General features: G+C 43.1%; 1 protein-coding gene across 9 annotated transcripts in view; it reads right to left on the bottom strand.

Moving 5' to 3' along the window:
- Positions 1-18,632, bottom strand: part of ATXN2 (ataxin 2) — a 472,151-nt gene that overhangs the window by 114,923 nt on the left and 338,596 nt on the right. The window lies entirely within an intron of this gene.

Consider the following 18,632-nt stretch of genomic DNA (forward strand, 5'->3'; position numbering starts at 1 on the left):
ATATAAGGTTTATCAGTTTTCTACAGTGGTCTTACATCTGTGAGAACTGTGCTATTGCTGTTCTGTTTGCAATCTCACAGTATTCAAGAACCAAATTTCTACTAACTAGCAACGGTGTGTTATGCTGCTTATTGAACATATTTGTTCTACTCTACTTCCTCTGCAATGACGATTGTTTGTTTACAGGCTAAAGGCTGTATGTGAAAGTGATAACACAGCAAACAACTCATGTCCCTTAACACTGCAAAGCTCTAGAAGCATCCACCTGGTCATTCAGAGAAAACCCTTATCAAACGATTTCCAAAGAGCTGGGACTGTCCCTATGACTCAACAACACTGAGCACTATGGCACTAAAAGTCACAGTTTGCATCTCAGGGCCAGTTGAGGGAGAGAAGGTGGCTGCTCCTACAATGGTCATCCTTACTTGCCAGAGTAATGGAGGCTCTACCTCAGAGGAGGCAACCGTCCAGCCCTCGGGCCAGCATAGCTTCAACAGAGCCACTACAGCATACTCTTAAGAATGGGGGTTCCAAAATTGAGGGTGAAAAAAATCCTTGCCAAAAAAATAAATAAAATAAAAAATCATCAATCTGATTATTGCCCACAATGAAAAGCCTGTACAGTTGTATGGCAATTTATCAAACATTTATTAGCACAACTTAACTCCCTTAGTCCTAGTACACAGTTGCTTAGGGCAGTGGTCCCCAACCCTATCCTGGGGGCCCACCAGCCAGTCAGGTTTTCAGGATATCCACAATGAATATGCATGAGAGAAAATTTGCATGTTTTGGAGGCAGTGCATGCACATTTTCTCATGCATATTCATTGCGGATGTCCTGAAAACCCGACTAGCTGGTGGGCCCCCAGGACAGGGTTGGGGACCACTGGCTTAGAGAACAAACCACCAAAAGGAGGGAACTACACTTCTCTCAAAAGGTACAAGACTCAATTCAAACAGCTTTATAAGTAAGCTAGAAGTGAAGCATTTTTTCCTTTCACTGGATGTGACATGACAACAATTAAATGCAGTATTTCACCATAGCCTAACAAAGTTAAAATGAATTGGTGTGTTATTTGAACTGTTACATTAGAAATTAGAAACATTACACCCAAATTTTCATTATACTTAAATATTCTGTGAATTTTGTTCTTTGTAATTTGATGTTTGTTTTTCTTCATATGGTAGCATAATATTGCGTTTGATAAATAAAAACATTTAAAAAAATGAATTGATGTGAATATACAGTCCCAATATGGCAAAAACTAATGTTACTGTTTTAGTGGAAAAGTAGTTTCTAAATTAAATTACACCAAGAATGTTCATACTACAATATATTTGCAAATTATTTTTTTTTTTTTTATAAAGAAAGAACTTGGGCACTCAATATCTGGATCAACAGAATAGACTTCACAACTAGAAAAGCAAATTTGTTTACCATAAACTGCGTTTTCTGTAGATAGCAGGATGTATTAGTCATTACATGTGACTGACATCATCTGGTGGCACCAGACTAGTCTCTCCAAGATAGTAGAGCTTTGATCTCTATTGAGCATGTAACAGAATTCCTGCACAGGTGTTGCCTCGTGAGCCTCCTTCAGTGAGTACCAGAACTAAATCTGGCTTTGTAATCAACTCTCCAGGAAGGCAGGTGGGTATGCCATAGCTAACATCCTGCTATCTATAGAAAACACTGTTTATGGTAAATTAACTTGTTTTCCATTGATAAGCAGGTAGTCCCAACCTGAAAGTTGCAGCAGATTGTTTACTTAGTAAGCAACCTGGACTCCACTGTGGAGAGTGGACTACATGGATTAAGTAAAAAAGTTTTTCCCCCCAAATTTACTGTCAGTCCTTGAATTATCATCAAGACAGTAATGGGATGTAAAAGGTATGAACTGAAAACCACACTGCAGCTTTGCAGATATCCTCAATGGGCATGTCAAACAGGTGAGTGACAGAAGCCAAGCCCTCACTTGAGCTTTAATGGAGTCTGTGACTTGCAAACCTGCCAAGGTATAGCAATGATGAAATCACTCAGCTAGCCAATTAAAGTATGCTTAGTGAGTACTACTTCCAGTAAGTTAGGGTTGTAGGAGAAAAAAAAGCTGTTTGGTTTGACGGTGTGGCTGAGTTTGTTTCTTTTAAAATTCCAAGGCTCTCATGCACATGTGGCCTTGGAAAGAAGATAGGCAGTAAGATGGATTGATTACCACAGAAAGCTGAGACTATCTTCAGTAGAAACTTGAGATGAGTTTGGAGAACTACCCTGTTGTGAAAGAATTACATGTATAGAGGATAGTGGATGAGAGCCTGAAATTCATTTTCTAGCAGAGGTGACAGCAATAAGAAAAATTAGCTTCCAAGTCAAAAACTTTGAAAAGGTTAAGTCCAAAGGCTCAAAGGGAGGCTTTATCAGTTGAGAAAGAACTATATTGAGATCCTATAGCACCAGAGGCTTTTGGAGCAGGGTTTTACATGCCACAGACCTTTCATAAAACAAGAGATCAAGGGATGAGTGAAAAACTGTTTGCTGTCCAGTGGAATATGGTAGGCAGCTATGGAGCTCAGATGTACTTGTACAGAAGTGGAGAGACTTCAGTTTGATAGGTGGAGCAGGTACTGCAGTAGATGCTGAAGCTTGCAGGGAAAAAAAAAAAAAAAAAGATTGCAAACATTCTGTTAGCAACATTCAGAATATCTATTCTATTTGAAGGTGTTGCTCCTTCTAGTTGATGGCTTTCTGGAAGAGATTAATATATCTAAATTTCTTTAGATAAATGAAGATCAGCCATTACTGAGCATTCAACATCCAGGTTGTTTGTTTTAGGGCAGAGAGGTTGGGATGGCAAAGTGCTCCACATTCCTGAATTACAGAGTAGGCTCTAACCCCAGTAGCATGAGATATGCACACCATGCTTGTCTGGGCCATATTGGGGCTATGAGAATGTCAAGCATGATCTTGAAGAACTTTCTGCACTGTTTGGGTGATGAATGGTATCAGTGGTAGAGCATACACGAGGTCTGTACCCCAATCAAGGAAGAAAGTGTCCTGAGCCAGTCAGATCACTTGGAAGAACTGAGCAGAACTGATTTAGTTTGCTATTTCCTGTGAGATGAACAGGTCACAAGATAGCTGACTTCACAATCTGAAGATTTTGCCTACTACAGATTTTTGTTAAGACCACTCGTGTGGACAAAATATTCTGCTGAGCCAATCTGCCAGCATAATGGAAATAGACTTGTAAGATGACCCGATTCCTGTCTGCAATGCCAGATCTTGAGCATTTTCTGGCAGAGAGGACACTATCTCATTCCTCCTTATTTGATGAAATAAAACATGGCCACTTGATTACCCATCTGAATCAGAATGCTCTTGCCCTGAAGAAAGTGCGTGAATCTGTATGCATATTGCTCATAACTCCAGCAGGTTGATTTAATAACTTTCCTTGGGAGACCAAGTGCCCTGGGTCTGACAAACAGATGTGAGCACCCTGTCCCCTTGCTGAGGCATTCGTTGTCAGCAATTGGTAGGGAGGCTGATGAAGGGGAGCACCCTCTCGATGGACATGAGATTGTAGCCATCTTAGCTCCTAAGCCATTTCCCAGGAAATCTGGACTACACTGAAGAGAATTAGCTGGGTTAGTTGATCCCAGCTGGAATTCATTGCCATTTAATATCCGCAGTGAACATTAAAAAAAAAACCAACCCCCTCCCCCCCCCCCCAAACTGAAAATATAGCTTTTGACATGATATAAACTGTGTAATGTGACCATTTTCACAATTATTTCCTTATGATCTGTTGTTGCTAATGACCTCTTGCAGAAAGAATTAGGGTCAACAGTGTTCTTTTTAATATTGCTGTTTTTATTATATACTATCAGGCAGATACAGTACGGACGTGCTAAAAAAGTGCATCCGATTCGGCGCCCATTCTCAGAATGCGCACACAACCCCCTCTCCTGGGCGCACGATACCCCATGCAAATAACGGGTTGCGCTAAAAGGAGGCATTAGGGGTGATTACACGCCCCTAAAGCCTCCTTGCCCAGGAGAGGTGGCTGTCAGCGGGTTTGGAAAATGGACGCTCCTAAAATTGAGCGTCCGTTTACGTAGCCTGACCCGCTAGCACATTTTATTTAATTTTTTTTTTACCTTTTGGTTCCTCCGACTTAATATCGCTATTATATTAAGTCGGACGATGTACAGAAAAGCAGTATTTTCTGCTTTTCTGTACACTTTTTCGGGCTGCTCAAAAATTAGCCTTGGGCAGGCACTAATTTCTGAATGTACAATGTGCGGATTGGCCGCATATTTTTTTTCAGGATCCCTGGCGAATGACTAATAGCCTCAACATGCATTTGCATGTGATGAGCGCTATTAGTTGGGGAGGGGGGGTTTGGACATGCGTTTTTGACGCGCTAAACCCCTTACTGTATAAGGGGTAGCGGACGCACATTGAAAACACGTGCCCAACAGCTGGTTAAGCAGTGTGCTCAGCTGAGCGCACTTAACAGTATCGGCCTGTATGTATTTATATGACAGTTTATGTTGAAGTTATTGAGTGATGGTCTACTATCTGAATGTGACTATTATGGTTTTTATTGTAAACTGCTTAGATATAGTAACATAGCAATGACAGCAGAAAAGGCCCATATGGCCCATCCAGTCTGCCCAGCAAGCTTGTGGTAGTATTTGCCATTCCATGCAGGATACTCCCATGTTTCTTTCAAGTGTAGTAACTGCCACTCCATGTAGTTACACTCAAGCCTTATGTCAACGGTAATATTTACAATCAAAACCAAGCAACTGTCAAACCCATGAATTACTGCTAACATTTTTACTGGGCAAGGAGCCTTCTTGATAATTTAGGCAATGCTGCTTGAAGTTCTTTGCTTTGGGACTTGGCTGTAGAAGCCATCCTATGCTTTTTCCCTTATGTCTGCATGTCAGTACCTCAGACCATAAAAGTCAGGGTCCATGTTGGTCATTGTCTGTAACCAGTTCCGCCCCCCCCCCCCCCCCCCCCGCTCCTCCCCCTGAAACAGGTTGTGATTTGCAGTTGTGTCAAAAGCATCAAGACTATTAAGGATAATAATTGACACTCCGTGCAGGTTACCTCATGCACCCTCTTCCTTTCAATCCTCTAGCCTTTGCAGATTCAGTGTTTATCCCAAACCCCTCTGAATTAATTGACTGTTTTCTTCTTCACTACCTCCTCTGAAAGGGAATGTCAAGCATCCACCACCCTCTCCGTAAAGAAATATTTCCCGTTAGTTTTGAGTCATCCCCCCTGGAATTTCATTTCATGATCCCTATTCTACTGTTTCCTTTCAGACAGAAAAGGTTTGAAGTTTGTGTATCACTAAAGCCTTTCAGGTATCTGAAAGTCTGTATCCTATCTCTCATCTCCTCTCTTCTAGCATATACATATTTAGATCATTCAGCCTCTCATAAGTCTTCTGATAGACCCCACACTATTTTGGTCACCCTTCTCGGGACCACCTCCATCCTGTCTCTATCCTTTCTGAGAAACGGTCTCCAGAACTGCACACACCAAGGACCTGAACAAGGGCATTATCACCTCCTTTTTCCTGCTCTATCTATACAGCCCAGCATTCTTCTAGCCTTAGCTATTACCTTAACACATTGCTTCATCTTCAGATCACCAGATACTATTACCCCAAGGTCTTTCTCTTGGTCCGTGCCAAATCAGCATTTCATTCCCCATCATATACACTCTTTCAGATTTCCACACCCCAGATACATGACTCAGCACTTCATGGCATTGAATCCCAGCTGCCAAATATTCAACCACTCAAGTTTCTTAAATCACTTTTCATGCTCTCTACTCTTTCAAGCATTTCCACTCTGTTGCAGATTGTAGTATCATCCACAAAGACAAATTTTACCTTCTATCCCTTCTGCAATGTTACTCAAAGATATTAAACAGAACTGGTCCCAAAACTAATCCCTGTGGCACTCTGCTTCACACAATTCTCTCTTCAGAGCAGATTCCTTTTACTATTATACACTGTCTCCTCCAGTTTGTAATCCATGCCATTACCACCTTTCATTCATTCCCAAGCTTCTCATTTTATTCACAAGCCTGCTATGTGGCACTGTATCAAAAGCTTTGCTGAAATCCAAGATCACATTGAGTGCTCTTCCTTGATCCAATTCTATCCTCACCCAATCAAAAACAAAATCAATAAGATTGGTCTGACAGGACCTTCCCCTAGTGAATCCATGCTGCTTCAGATCTAGCAAGCTACTTGACTTTAGATCGTTCACTATCCTTTCCTTCAGCAGAGTCTCCATTAATTTTCCCACCATGGAAACTACAGGCTAACTGGCCTGTAGTTTCCAGCCTCCTCACTGCTACCACCCTTGTGAAGAGGAACTACAATCGCACTTCTCTCACGGCACCACTCCCATTTCCAGGGATCTACTGAACAGGTCTTTCAGCGGACCTGCTAGCGTATCTCTGAGCTCCTTCAATATACTGGAATGTATCTCATCTGGCCCCACAGCCTTGTCCACTTTCAGTTTACTTAGCTCATCCCATACATTCTCTTCTATAAACAGAGTTTCGTCTACCCCCCATGCCCATCAATGGTCTTGTCAACCAATAACTGTGCTTCTCCAGGGTCTTCATTAGTGAACACAGAACAAAAGTTTAATATTTCCACCATTTCTTCATCTCTCTCCACACACTGCTCCTTGTCACCTTTCAGTTTCACTATACTATGGGTTTTCCTTCTTTCTCTGATATATCTGAAAAATGTTTTGCCACTTCGCTTTGCCTCTTTGGCAATCCTTTCTTCTGCTTATCTTTCTCTTTCCTGATTTCTTTCTTCATCTCCCTCAGCTTTATCAGATATCCTTCCCCATGTTGCTCTTTTTCGGATCCTTTATACGTCTTGAATGCTTTTTTTTTTGGCTTTTATTTTGACAGCCACCTTCTTTGAGAAGCAGATCGGTTTCTTATTCCTCTTACTTTTGTTTATTTTTCTAAAATAAGTTTGATATGCAAGCAGTATACCAAACTTAATACATGTGCATTAGTTAGTTTGGGGGGGGGGGGGGGGTTTAAACAGATTCAAAGAAATTGGTCCTTTGTTAAGCTGAAGATCATTACTTGATTGATCTTTGCTAATTGGAAATGCACTTTTAATTGGACAATCTAAAAGCCTAAATAGAACTGGCCAAGTTCAGGAAAAGGATGGAGATTGTGATAGGATCAATAACTATTTAAAAATATATATTTCTTCCTAGCCCCCAACCCCCTTCCCCCAGACATTCATATTCCTTGGCAAACAATCTTTTCTTATTAATATTTACATTTCCTAAAGCCCTTAAAGCATTCAAAGTCCACATGTCCAGTCTTTTGTAGTCAATCCAAACAGATGAGTAAAAGATTTACACCTTTACTTTTGATATTTTAGTTAAGGTTATCGAATTATGAATGCATATGAAAGAAGCACAAATGGTCAGTACCTAAGGCTGAAAAAGCCTTCATTGGTGCTACTGCTCCAAAGTTTTAAACCTGTGCTCATTCAACCCATGTGTGTGTATGTTACCATGTCCCCAAATAATAGTGATAATATACTCTATACAAGAAATTTAGAGGATCAATGAAGGCTCCATGAGCTTCCAACAATTAAAACTGAATTTTTTTGGAGATCACGTGAGGTAGCGTGGGAGACTGATGTAGGTTTACCCTGCTCCGTGCTTCGCCTCCCCATCCATCCCCATTCTACAGTACTAAAACTGCTTCGGACCCCACAAAATCTTTTTTTTCACATAATCTGCTTGCCGGCAGCATATCGGGCATTGCAATGTCGACGCGCGTGATCCGTAAAGAAAAGGAGAGGGAGAAGGACAAAGCTCGCAGCCACGATCCGCCATCTTCCCCTGAGACCGCGCCGCTCGCGTCCTCCAAATCCTTATCGGACCTAGACACAATCAAAAGCGCAGTGGCAGCGGTATTTGGTCTGGAATTAAAGACCAACGCGGACAAGCTATCGGAATTGACTCAAACCCTTAATGGATATGAAGCCCAATTTGAGGAAGTGGAAGGTAGGGTCTCTGATCTGCAAGATGGCCTGGCCACTGCACAACGAGATATTACGGCTCTTCAGGCCTCGATGGCGCAACAAGTGCAGCGCACCAAGGACCTGGAGAACTGTTCTCGCCGCTCCAATGTAAGATTAATAGGGTTGCCAGAATCAGAGACCAGGATCTTTCGTCTTTTTTAGAAACCTGGTTGCAGGGCCAGTTGGAGCTCCCAGATAACCATTGGCTTCTGCGGGTAGAGCGCTCGCATAGGCCAGGCCCCAGGCAACCTATCGCTACACGACCCAGGCCAGTGCTCACTAAACTTCATAATTACGCCCATAAAATGGATATATTGAAGGCAATGAGAGGGGGCCGTTCACTTCTCTATGATGGGAAAAAAATCCTTCTCTTCCAAGACTTCTCCATGGGCGTCGCGGCGCAATGGCATGCTATGGCGCCTCACTGTTCTCACCTTATCAACATGGGCCTGCGAGCTACTTTAACATATCCGGCGCATCTCCGAGTTGTGACAACGTCCAGAACAAAATGGCTAGACAGCCCAGAAGCAGCTCAGACCTTTGTGAATGAGCGCCGGGCTCAAGGTTCGGTGGCCCCGACATGAATGAGAGTGGGGCATTTGGATGTCTGAGCTGTGCGGATCGCGGCCCTTTTAAATCCTCCCTCTCCGTGAATAAGATCTGCGAGTGAGCTTCAGTGGCTCTTACATCGGCGTAAAAACTGGGATTGATGACCCGATGTTTTTTTTCTCTTTCTCCCTCTCAAATTTTATTTATCTTGTTATTATTTCTCCCTGGATAGGCTTGGAGCCAACTCGACGTCTATTTTGTCAGCGGATTATGTCTCGGCTCCAGGGACGGTTTTTAGGTGCCTGTTCATAGAGTCCGATTTTGCTTTCCCTGTTTTCATAATTTTTATTTTTTTATTTTCGTTGCCTTACTACCCTTAATTTCCCTTTGATAGCTGTTTCACCCCCGAATTAGGTATGGGTCCTACGGTCCCAGGATAGAGTATTTTTTTGCTCCTACGGGGTGCTATGTTGGATACCGGAGGCCCTTCAATCATTCCTTTATTGCTGTTGGGATATTTTTTTTCCTATCCTGCTTTTCTCCCCTTAGAGGCTGATTTTATACAGAGTGCAACACTATATAGCCTGGATATTGGGAACTCTGTTTTGTTTTGTTTTTTTTAACCTTTTTGATTTTTTTATGAACGAGGCAGGGGGTGTCTTTTTTCCTGTCTCCATCCCCTAATACCCCGTGGCCTCACCCAATGGCGGGTAAATTTGACTTCCTCCTCGAGTGGCACACTCCTCACCAACCTTTTGGCGATATTTTAAATGTTTTTCTTTTTTGTCAGGGGAATGGCTATTTGTATACTTGGGGGGGGGGGGGTGAGGGTGATGTGGGATCTTGGCGATATCCCGCACTGGACACAAGACCTGATTTCTCTTCTTTCTCTTTTGGTATCCTCCCGGGGCCCATGAAGATACTTGTTGATCTGTGTCATTTTTTGGGGGGGCTATGGGCATCACTTTTGTGGGTTGTTTTACATTTAGGTAGTGCTGGGGGGTATTTTAGCTTAGGAGCAGGTCATTGGTTTCCAGGTCTTTTCTTGGATGCTCTGTCATCCATATGGCGCTTAAAGTCATGGCAATAACTCATTTTATTGCTTACCAGGGATATGGTTTCTTAAGCTGACCGCAGCTGGGTTTTGGTCTCCCCCTTGGGAGGTGCCCCATTCTTAAATTTATCGCTTTGTTATTTTGTTTATTTGACCCTTCTGAATGCAATGTGGGGTTCTACACACAGAGATTGTTACAATTTACAGATGCTCGTACTGGCTTCGTTTGTGTATATCTGGGTTTTCTCATGTTTCTTGGGGGATAGAATGAAGATGGGGGCAGTTCCTCAATCTCCTTTCTCTAAGAGGGCGGGAGAGTGATCTCACGTTTAAGGACGCAATTGGGGGGGGCAATGGTAAAACTCTAAAGATGGGGGAGGGCAGGAGGGAAGGAAGGGGTTGAGATTAGGAAATACAAGGCAAGGGGGAGGTACTGGTTCCCTGTTAGGGGATTGATTTTGCGTTTTGGTTACATACTATGTATTTGAATATTTTGTTGGCATGGTCTCTCATATCTCGAGTGGGTGCCCCGGCTGGGAGGGCTCCAGCTCGATCTAAGGTGAAAAATCTGCTTTATATATCTCTGATGTTTGTCTCAACCTAATCTACAGACGCGTATAGTTTCTTGGAATGTGTGTGGCATTCACTCTCCTATTAAACGCTCTAAAATATTAACTCGGCTGTGGCGCCTGGAGACGGACGTGGGATTCCTTCAGGAAACTCATCTCTCTGATCTAGAACATACTAAATTGTGTAAGTTTTGGGTGTGCAGTGTATATTATGCCTCAGCTACTTCTTGATTGGCAGGTGTGGCAATCATGTTTCATAAGAACTTACCTATCCAACAGGCCGATTCAGTAAAAATGCGGGAGAGCGGACGAACGCCCGCTCTCCCAGCGCACGCACCGGCCACTCGCCTGTGGGCGCGATTCAGTATTCAAATGAGGTGGTGCGGTAGAATCGGGCAAAAGGAGGCGCTAGGGACACTAGCGCGTCCCTAGCTCCTCCTTTTAGCCCAGAGCGGCGGCTGTCAGCGGGTTTGACAGCCGACGCTCAATTTTGCTGGCGTCGGTTCTCGAGCCCGCTGACAGCCACAGGCTCGGAAACCAGACGCCGGCAAAATTGAGCGTCCGGTTTTCGGCCCGAATTCAAAATTTTTTTTTTTTTTTAAATTTTTTTACTCTTCGGAACCTCAGACTTAATATCGCCATGATATTAAGTCGGAGAGTGCACAGAAAAGCAGTTTTTACGGCTTGGCTGCACATTTTACTTTCTGTATCCCGCATGCATACCTAATAGGGCCATCAACATGCATTTGCATGTTGAGGGCACAATTAGGTGCAGCAGGTTGGACGCGCGTTTTCCTCCCCTTACTGAATAAGGGGTAAGGGAAAACGCGCGTCCAAGAGCAGGCTGTGTGCTCCGGAGTGCACTGTACTGTATTGGCCTGCAAGTGCTTAAATAAATTAAGGACCCAGCAGGCCGATTTCTTATCCTAATCACAGAACTCTACCACCAGACTGTGGTGCTCTGCAATTTATACGCTCCTAATACATTCTCTTCGGCTTCTTTTCAAGTTCTTTATCAGCATTTGCTTCCGTATATTGAGGATACGATCATTGTAGGTGGAGATTTTAATACCATCAAGGACCCGCGCCTCAATACTTCTCAAAATAAACAGCGGGATGTGGGACTAGGAAAGGGTCTGACTCTCTTGGAGAAGCATCTCTCTCACGCGCATGCCACCTAGTCCCGTATTGATTATTTCCTCACCAGTTGCCATGCATTTTCCCAGGTGTATGCGGCGGGTATTGAGAATATTGTCATTTCCGATCATGCCCCGGTGTGGGTGGACATGGCATTTCAACCCCCCTTCTCATTCCACCAAGGTCTGGCGCTTTCCATTTTATCTCAGTGAGGATAGGAAGTTTCAGCAGTATTTAGATGGAAGATGGTCTAATTATGAGAATTTAAATCAGGAACATAGAGCCCAGCCCCCACTGTTTTGGTACACGGCCAAGGCGGTTTTGCAGGGGGATATCATCTCCTATACTGCTCATCGGCGTGCAATGCTGGATAAACGAGTCCTTCAGCTCACTAAACAGTTGCAGAAAGCTAAGATGCAACTTCTTCAGGCGAATACGGGTCCGGCGCGGGATGCCTACCTTTCCATTCAATGCGCTTTGAATACGTTGTTATACCAGAGGGCACAGAAGAGTCTCTTGTACTATCAGCATTGCCTATATCAATACAGTAACAAGGCGGGCAAATTGTCACAGTTGATTAGATCCTCGCAGGCAACCCGTTTTATAGCGGGACTCCGAAAGGACACCGGCCACATTGAGATGAATACTAAATCCATCTTGCATATATTCCGCAATTATTATAGCAAATTGTATCGAACAGAGGGTGGTACGGAAGAAGCTTGTTCTAAGTTTTGTGATCCCTTAGACTTGCCCCATCTTACTGAGGAGCAACAGTGAATATTGAATTCTCCTATAACGGAGGAGCTCAAATTGGCAATTCATAAATCTCAACGTTTGAAGGCTCTGCGGCTGGATGGCTATCCCGCCGAATTTTATAAATGTTTAATTCGTAGGGTATCCCAGCCTCTCACACTCTTATTTACAGATCTAGTTGCTACTGGGAGTTTTCCCCAACAGATGAATCATGCCCATATAACTCTTATTCCCAAGCCAGGGAAAGACCCTCTCTCTCCTGACTCCTACCGCCTGATTTAGTTACTTAATTTTGATCATAAGTTGTTGGCAAAAATCCTAGCCGATCGTTTGGCTATTCTTTTGCCGTTTCTGGTGGGTACTCAGCAAGTGGGTTGTGTGCGTAAACGGTATGCCCTCTCCAACATTCGATGGGTGTTGGTGGCGATGGAAATGTGCCGATGCACACACACTCCGTACTTCGCCATCAGTTGTGATGCTGAAAAAGCATTCGATCGGGTGGAGTGGACATATATGTTTTCTACTTTACGGCATATGGGCTTTGAGGGATTCTTTTATAAAGCAACTCAGCTATTATATGATTCACCCCAAGCATCATTAATTGTAAATGGGGAACGGTCCAAGCCTTTTTCTATCTTGCGCAGAACCCATCAAGGCTGTCCACTGTCACCCCTGTGCTCTTTATACTTCAACTGGAGCCTTTGTTACTGGCTATACAAGCCTCTACTAGAGTTCGAGGGGTGCGATTCAGTGACGAAATATTCAAATATGCCGCGTTTGCGGATGATTTGTTAGTCTTCCTTACGGATCCCATTGTCCTCGCTGCCCTTGCTTTTAGATTTGTTCAAAGCATTAAGGGTTTTCTCAGGCCTCCGGTTGAACCGGGGAAAATCTTCCGCGCTAGCCTTCCCAGACGCACTTCGCGAAAGATGGCGGGATAGTTTTCCTCTGCAGTGGACCGATGGCACTTTTCGCTATCTGGGGGTTAACTTATCCGCGGACCCTTCTCAGGTTTATTAGCTGAATGTTCTTCCCCTCCTTAAAAACACACAAGATATGTCGCACCGGTGGCAGCCCCTGCCCCTGTCCTTATGTGGCCAGGTCCACTTATACAAAATGGTTATCCCTTCCTAAATGGCTATACCTTTTTCAGAACTTACCTCTATCTTCGGCGCCAGGATGTGGCGACGTTGATGGTTCTTTGCAGCGCTTTCTTTGGAAGGGAAGGAGGGCTCAGTTGCCTCTTTCCTGGTTACAGGAGCGCTGGGAGAGTGGGGGTCTGGGAGTCCCGAATCTTAGTATGTATAATCTAGCCTGCAATTTGCGAGTGATTCGCGACTGGATTTTGGGTACATCTTCACACATCCCATCGGTTGCCGATTGTGCCTTAGTGGTGCCACTGGAGGTGACTTATGTTCAAGTGGAATCTACCAGACTATCCTCTTTTTTAACTTCTTCTGTTACTGTCCATCCTATCCGACAGGCTTGGGTCCAATTAACTAAACATTTACAGACACCATGAGTGTGTGCATATCTACTACCAATCTTCGGCAATGCTGATTTTCTTCCAGGCTCCTAGACTGCCATATTTCGACGATGGACAGGCGCAGGTATTACTCACCTTGGACATCTGCTTAATAGAGAGGGCCATCCGATCTCCTTTTCTGAATTTCGGAATTACTATAGCTTGGGGAAATCCTCAGTATTTCCGTATTTAAAAATTACCCACTACTTGAATGCCATACCTGCTGCATTTCGGCACCAGACCACGTTTCAGAAATTAGAGCAGATTCTTCAACTGGTTAAAGCTTCCTCCCCTTCACTATCTTTTTATTACAAGCGCTTATGTCAGCTTGGGCGGGTGGACATCTATACTACGCTTGCTGATAGTTGTATGGGAGAGGGGGAGTTTGTTGTCACTACTTCCATACTGCATGTTTGCTATAATCGAGTGGCCAGGATCTCGCAAAACTCTTATTATAGAGAGCTTAAATACAAATTTTTAGGGAGAGCTTGGTGTTTCCCCTCAAATGGCTTATTGCCAGCGTATTACCACCACTGCCGCTTGCGGTTGTTGCCCACAGGCCATTGGCACATTGTCGCACGCTTTTTGGGCTTGCCCAGCTATTAAGCTTTTCTGGACAAAAATTGCGAAATACCTGGCCACTATATTAACCCTTTCTATTCCAGTAACCCCTCTGTGGATTTTGTTCGGTTGTATACTGCCTCTTCGGATTCGTGACCCGGGAACTCGCCTACTGCTACAAAAAGCCAGCTTGGTGGGGAAACGAGTGATTCTTCTTGGTTGGAGGGAGGTGGAGCCGCCATCGTTCTGGACCTGGAGGAATCTTTTCTACTCGCTTATGTACATGGAATATCTCTAGTCTCAAAGCTCGCCTCGCTAGAAGAGTCGTTTTCTGACTGTTTGGGAGCCTTATATTCAAAACTCTTCCACATCGGGCCCACAGTCGACTGCTAAATGATTGAATGTCCGCATTTCAAAGTTGGGACATCTAGTCGTACTTATAGTGTTTTCTTTATTGACCATGGTGGACATTTCTCCTTTGTCACTTTTGGATCTGCCCAGGGAACCAGGGAGTGGGTAGGGGGAATAAGGATCTGTGTTATATGTATTTTTAGGTTGGAAACTTGAACTGGGGGCTGTTGAACTATCCCATACCCCCTAGTATGTATGTTAATTTACTACTGCAAATTTCAATAAAACGTTTACACATAAAAACTGTATTTTTAAAAATGGACTGAGTAGTACATTATCGGCCCATGAGGTGAACGTCTTGGTTCACTTCTGGGCTGATGCAATATAAAGCGCGGAAAGCGGGCGCCATGCAATACTCAAATTAGGGGGTCACGCTAGCAAGGAGGCCCTAGGATCACTTGCATGACCTTAGCGCCTCCTTGCTAATGCGACCCCGCTGTGGCTGCCGGTTATGAACACCGACGCCGGTAAACTCTGTGTCTGTTTTCATAACCGGCCGTCTGCTAGTAATGAAAATGGCCACCAAGTTTTCAGTCTGCTGAGTTATTTTTTACTTAAAAAAAAAAAAAAAAGTACAGAAAAGCAGTTTTTTCCCGAATCAAGCCTGAAACTTCACTTGGAATACATATCCAGCACAGCTCACTGCTTCAATGGCAGGGGGAATGAACAAAAGAGGATTTATATTCAGACAACCAACAAGGAATGAATTGCACAGGCTGAATAAACAAGTGTGGGAGTAGCTTGCTTATTACAGAGGTTTCAACCCCTAACCAATTAGCTAGATACTTCACTTAGATGCAGCTCCAGCACTGCTATCTACATCGATGGCGGGGGTGGAAGGGAAATAGAACCAAAAAGTTACTTATAAGGGACAAGAGTAACAGATAAGTATGAAAAACATAAGTGTGAAAGCTTGCTGGGCAGACTGGATGGACCGTTTGGTCTTCTTCTGCCATCATTTCTATGTTTCTATATGTTTCTGTATTGCATCGGCCCCTTTGTGTTCTTGATAAGTCTCTTACGATAAAAAGATGCATTAAAGTGGCATAAAAATGGAGCATCAAAAGATCAGTCCATACAAACTGTTTCCTTCAACAATCAATAAGAGTTAAAGATACAAATCACAAAATGGAGGAACTGAAAAATTGTTTAAAAAGTGCATGATTTTGTGGTATGCAAAGAATGGTATGGCCTTAGAGCATAAAGGAATGATAAAGCTAATATCAATAGCAAGACAGGAAACAATGGCTATAATAGGCATAAAAGCAACACAAAGCTTAATTTCAAAAGTTCATTTAAACCAGTCATGCCAATGTGTTATGCATGGGTAATATACTTCTTAAAGACAAAATAAAACATATGACTATTAAAAAGCACTGTCAATATGATGGCTTAACACAAAATGAAAAGCTGTCCAACTACCATAATGTGTTACTTTAATAGGAATTAAATAAATAAGCCACTGGAGGGATTGCTTAGTATGGGAGGGGGAGGGGGAAGGGAATGGGTGCAGGTGTTGTGGTGGCAGTGGATTTGAAGGTGTTTATTGGAGTTAGGTTATGGTCCTTCATATCTTGTGTGGCAACAGATTGTAGTTATGGAGAAACTATTGGCTTTCTTTTGTTACTGTTATTTATTTAGTTGGAAAATTCAAAAAAGCAGACTATAGTTTGGAGCAATAATTCCACTCTACACAATGGTCAATTATCCTTGTTGATAAATGGTGTGCTGGCAGCAGTGAGACTATATTCAATTATTCCTAAATGCTAATACTAAGATTAATCTAATTTCACTCAAAGTAAGGGGGGTGGCCTCCCCTATTAAAAGGAAAAGAGTTCTCAAGTTACTCAAAAAGCAAGGTGCACACATAGCCATGCTACAGGAGATGCACATTACAGATAGAGAACATGAAAAACAAATGAGACTAGGTGGCCAGATATTCTTTGCGGCCTATAATTCTAAAATCAATGGGTTTGTATTCTTATCCACAAGACACTTCCGTTGCAGATTTATAACACTTTGGCTGACCCAGAGGGCAGCTATATATTCCTAGAGAGCTAACTTTTTGGAAGAGATAGTGTTTCCAACATATATGGCCCTAAAAAAAAGCATATGTTCTAGAGGGCCTTAGCAGAAAATCTTGCAAAATTATTTTCTCATGAGATAATAGCAGTCAAATATTGGAAGTAATGTTTAGATCAAAGAGTGGCTATGCTGTTTGAATACAGTAATGCGTCAGGATCAGCAGGCGGCCTTAAGTTCTTCATGCAGTATTTGGGCCTTCATGATGCATGGAGAAGGCTTTTCCCTTTGGGAAGGGATTTCACATGTTTCTCAGCGACACATCATTCATACACATCATTCTGTGAGAATATTTGCTTGATGCAATTCTTTCTTCAACTATCTCAAATCATAACCAGATCCTTCTTCTTCCTCTGTTAACAGATCAGGTCCCCCTAGACGGAAAGACATGGAAGCTGAATCGCTCTCAAGTGGAGAGGACTTTTCAGCACTTATATCCTCTGTACAGGACTTCCTCTCAATTCACATATCAGAGGAATATAGTCCAGTATTGCTCTGGGAAACTCTTAAAGCTGTTTTGTGTGGTAAAATTATTAATTTTGCCAATCACATTAAGAAAGAAAGATCCAGAATGGAAGCTTCACCTCTTGGAAGAATCAAAATGCTAGGTCGTCACAAAGTTAGTTGTGCAAGGAAAGTCTGGAAAGAACTAAAAAAGTCAGGACTTGCTCAGTAGCCTACAAGTGAACCAGGTGGAACAGAAATTTAGATATTCCTGACAGAAATTCCACAAATGCAGAAACAAAACAGGGGCCTCTCTTTTTCGCATGCTGCAGAAGCATAATTCAGGTAAATTGATTACTCAGGTCCACACTCTCGGGCACAGTTACTCATGACATGTCTGAGATTAACAAAACTATTTCTATTCTTGACTGTACGCTAGTGGGAAAGAGGCCACCATGGATACTATTAATACTTAGCTCAGTTATGTCTTCCCTGTGTAACAGATGTTCAAAATTCCAAGTTAATGGGCTCTGATCACCACCCAAGATTTTCTAAAGGCAGTGAAGTCTCTGCCAGCTGTTAGGTGCCCTGATCTATACGGCTTTTACTTAGATTTCTAGAAATCATTTCTTCCTAAGCTTGTGTTACTTTTATGTAGGGCTTTAGAGTATGTACATACCCACCATAGATTAACAGCCGCTACTACAGTGGTGATTTATAAGAAAGGCAGGGATACCTTGGACCCCATGTCATATCAACCTCTCTCTATTGAACACAGACATTAAAATACTAGCCAAGGTGCTTCAGATTAGAATGGAATATAGTAGGCCAGAACTTATGCCCCCTGATCAGACAGATAATCTTCCTTTGATGAAACCTATGGCAAACATCATAAGAGTATTCAATATTGTGCAGCTGGCTGGTAGGCAGCGGTTGCGTGCTGCAATAGTGTCACTGGATGCAGAGAAGGCTTTTAACAAGCTTCACTGGTCTTTGACATCCTTCAAAAATATCTAGACCTGGCTTTCATCACTTGGACAAAGGTTTTAAAGGCACAACTGCAAATTAGAGTCCTGAACAATGAGTAACTGTCTCACCCTTCCCCCATATTGCATGGTACTAGTAAGGAGTGGCCCCTGTCCTCTCTGCTGTTTGATCTAGCTATATAGGCACTTGCACAGATGGTAAGGCAGGATCCAGAGGTAGAAGGACTTAAGTTTGCAGAAAGAACTCAAAATTTCACTATATGTGGATGTTGTCGGGGGAGGGGAGGGGAGGGGAGGGGCGCCCCCCCCCCCCCCGGGATTACGGGGGGGTTCCCCTCCACATACAGTGCTATTTTCGTTTACAAAGTCATCAGAAATCGGAGGTCTTTATATTAAACCCAAAGCATCAGAGATCAGTATCCAGGGCCCTTTGCTATCTTTCAGAATCCATCTTCTGGATTCA

This window comes from Rhinatrema bivittatum, chromosome 11 (assembly GCF_901001135.1).
Source record: "Rhinatrema bivittatum chromosome 11, aRhiBiv1.1, whole genome shotgun sequence".
NCBI lineage: Eukaryota > Metazoa > Chordata > Amphibia > Gymnophiona > Rhinatrematidae > Rhinatrema > Rhinatrema bivittatum.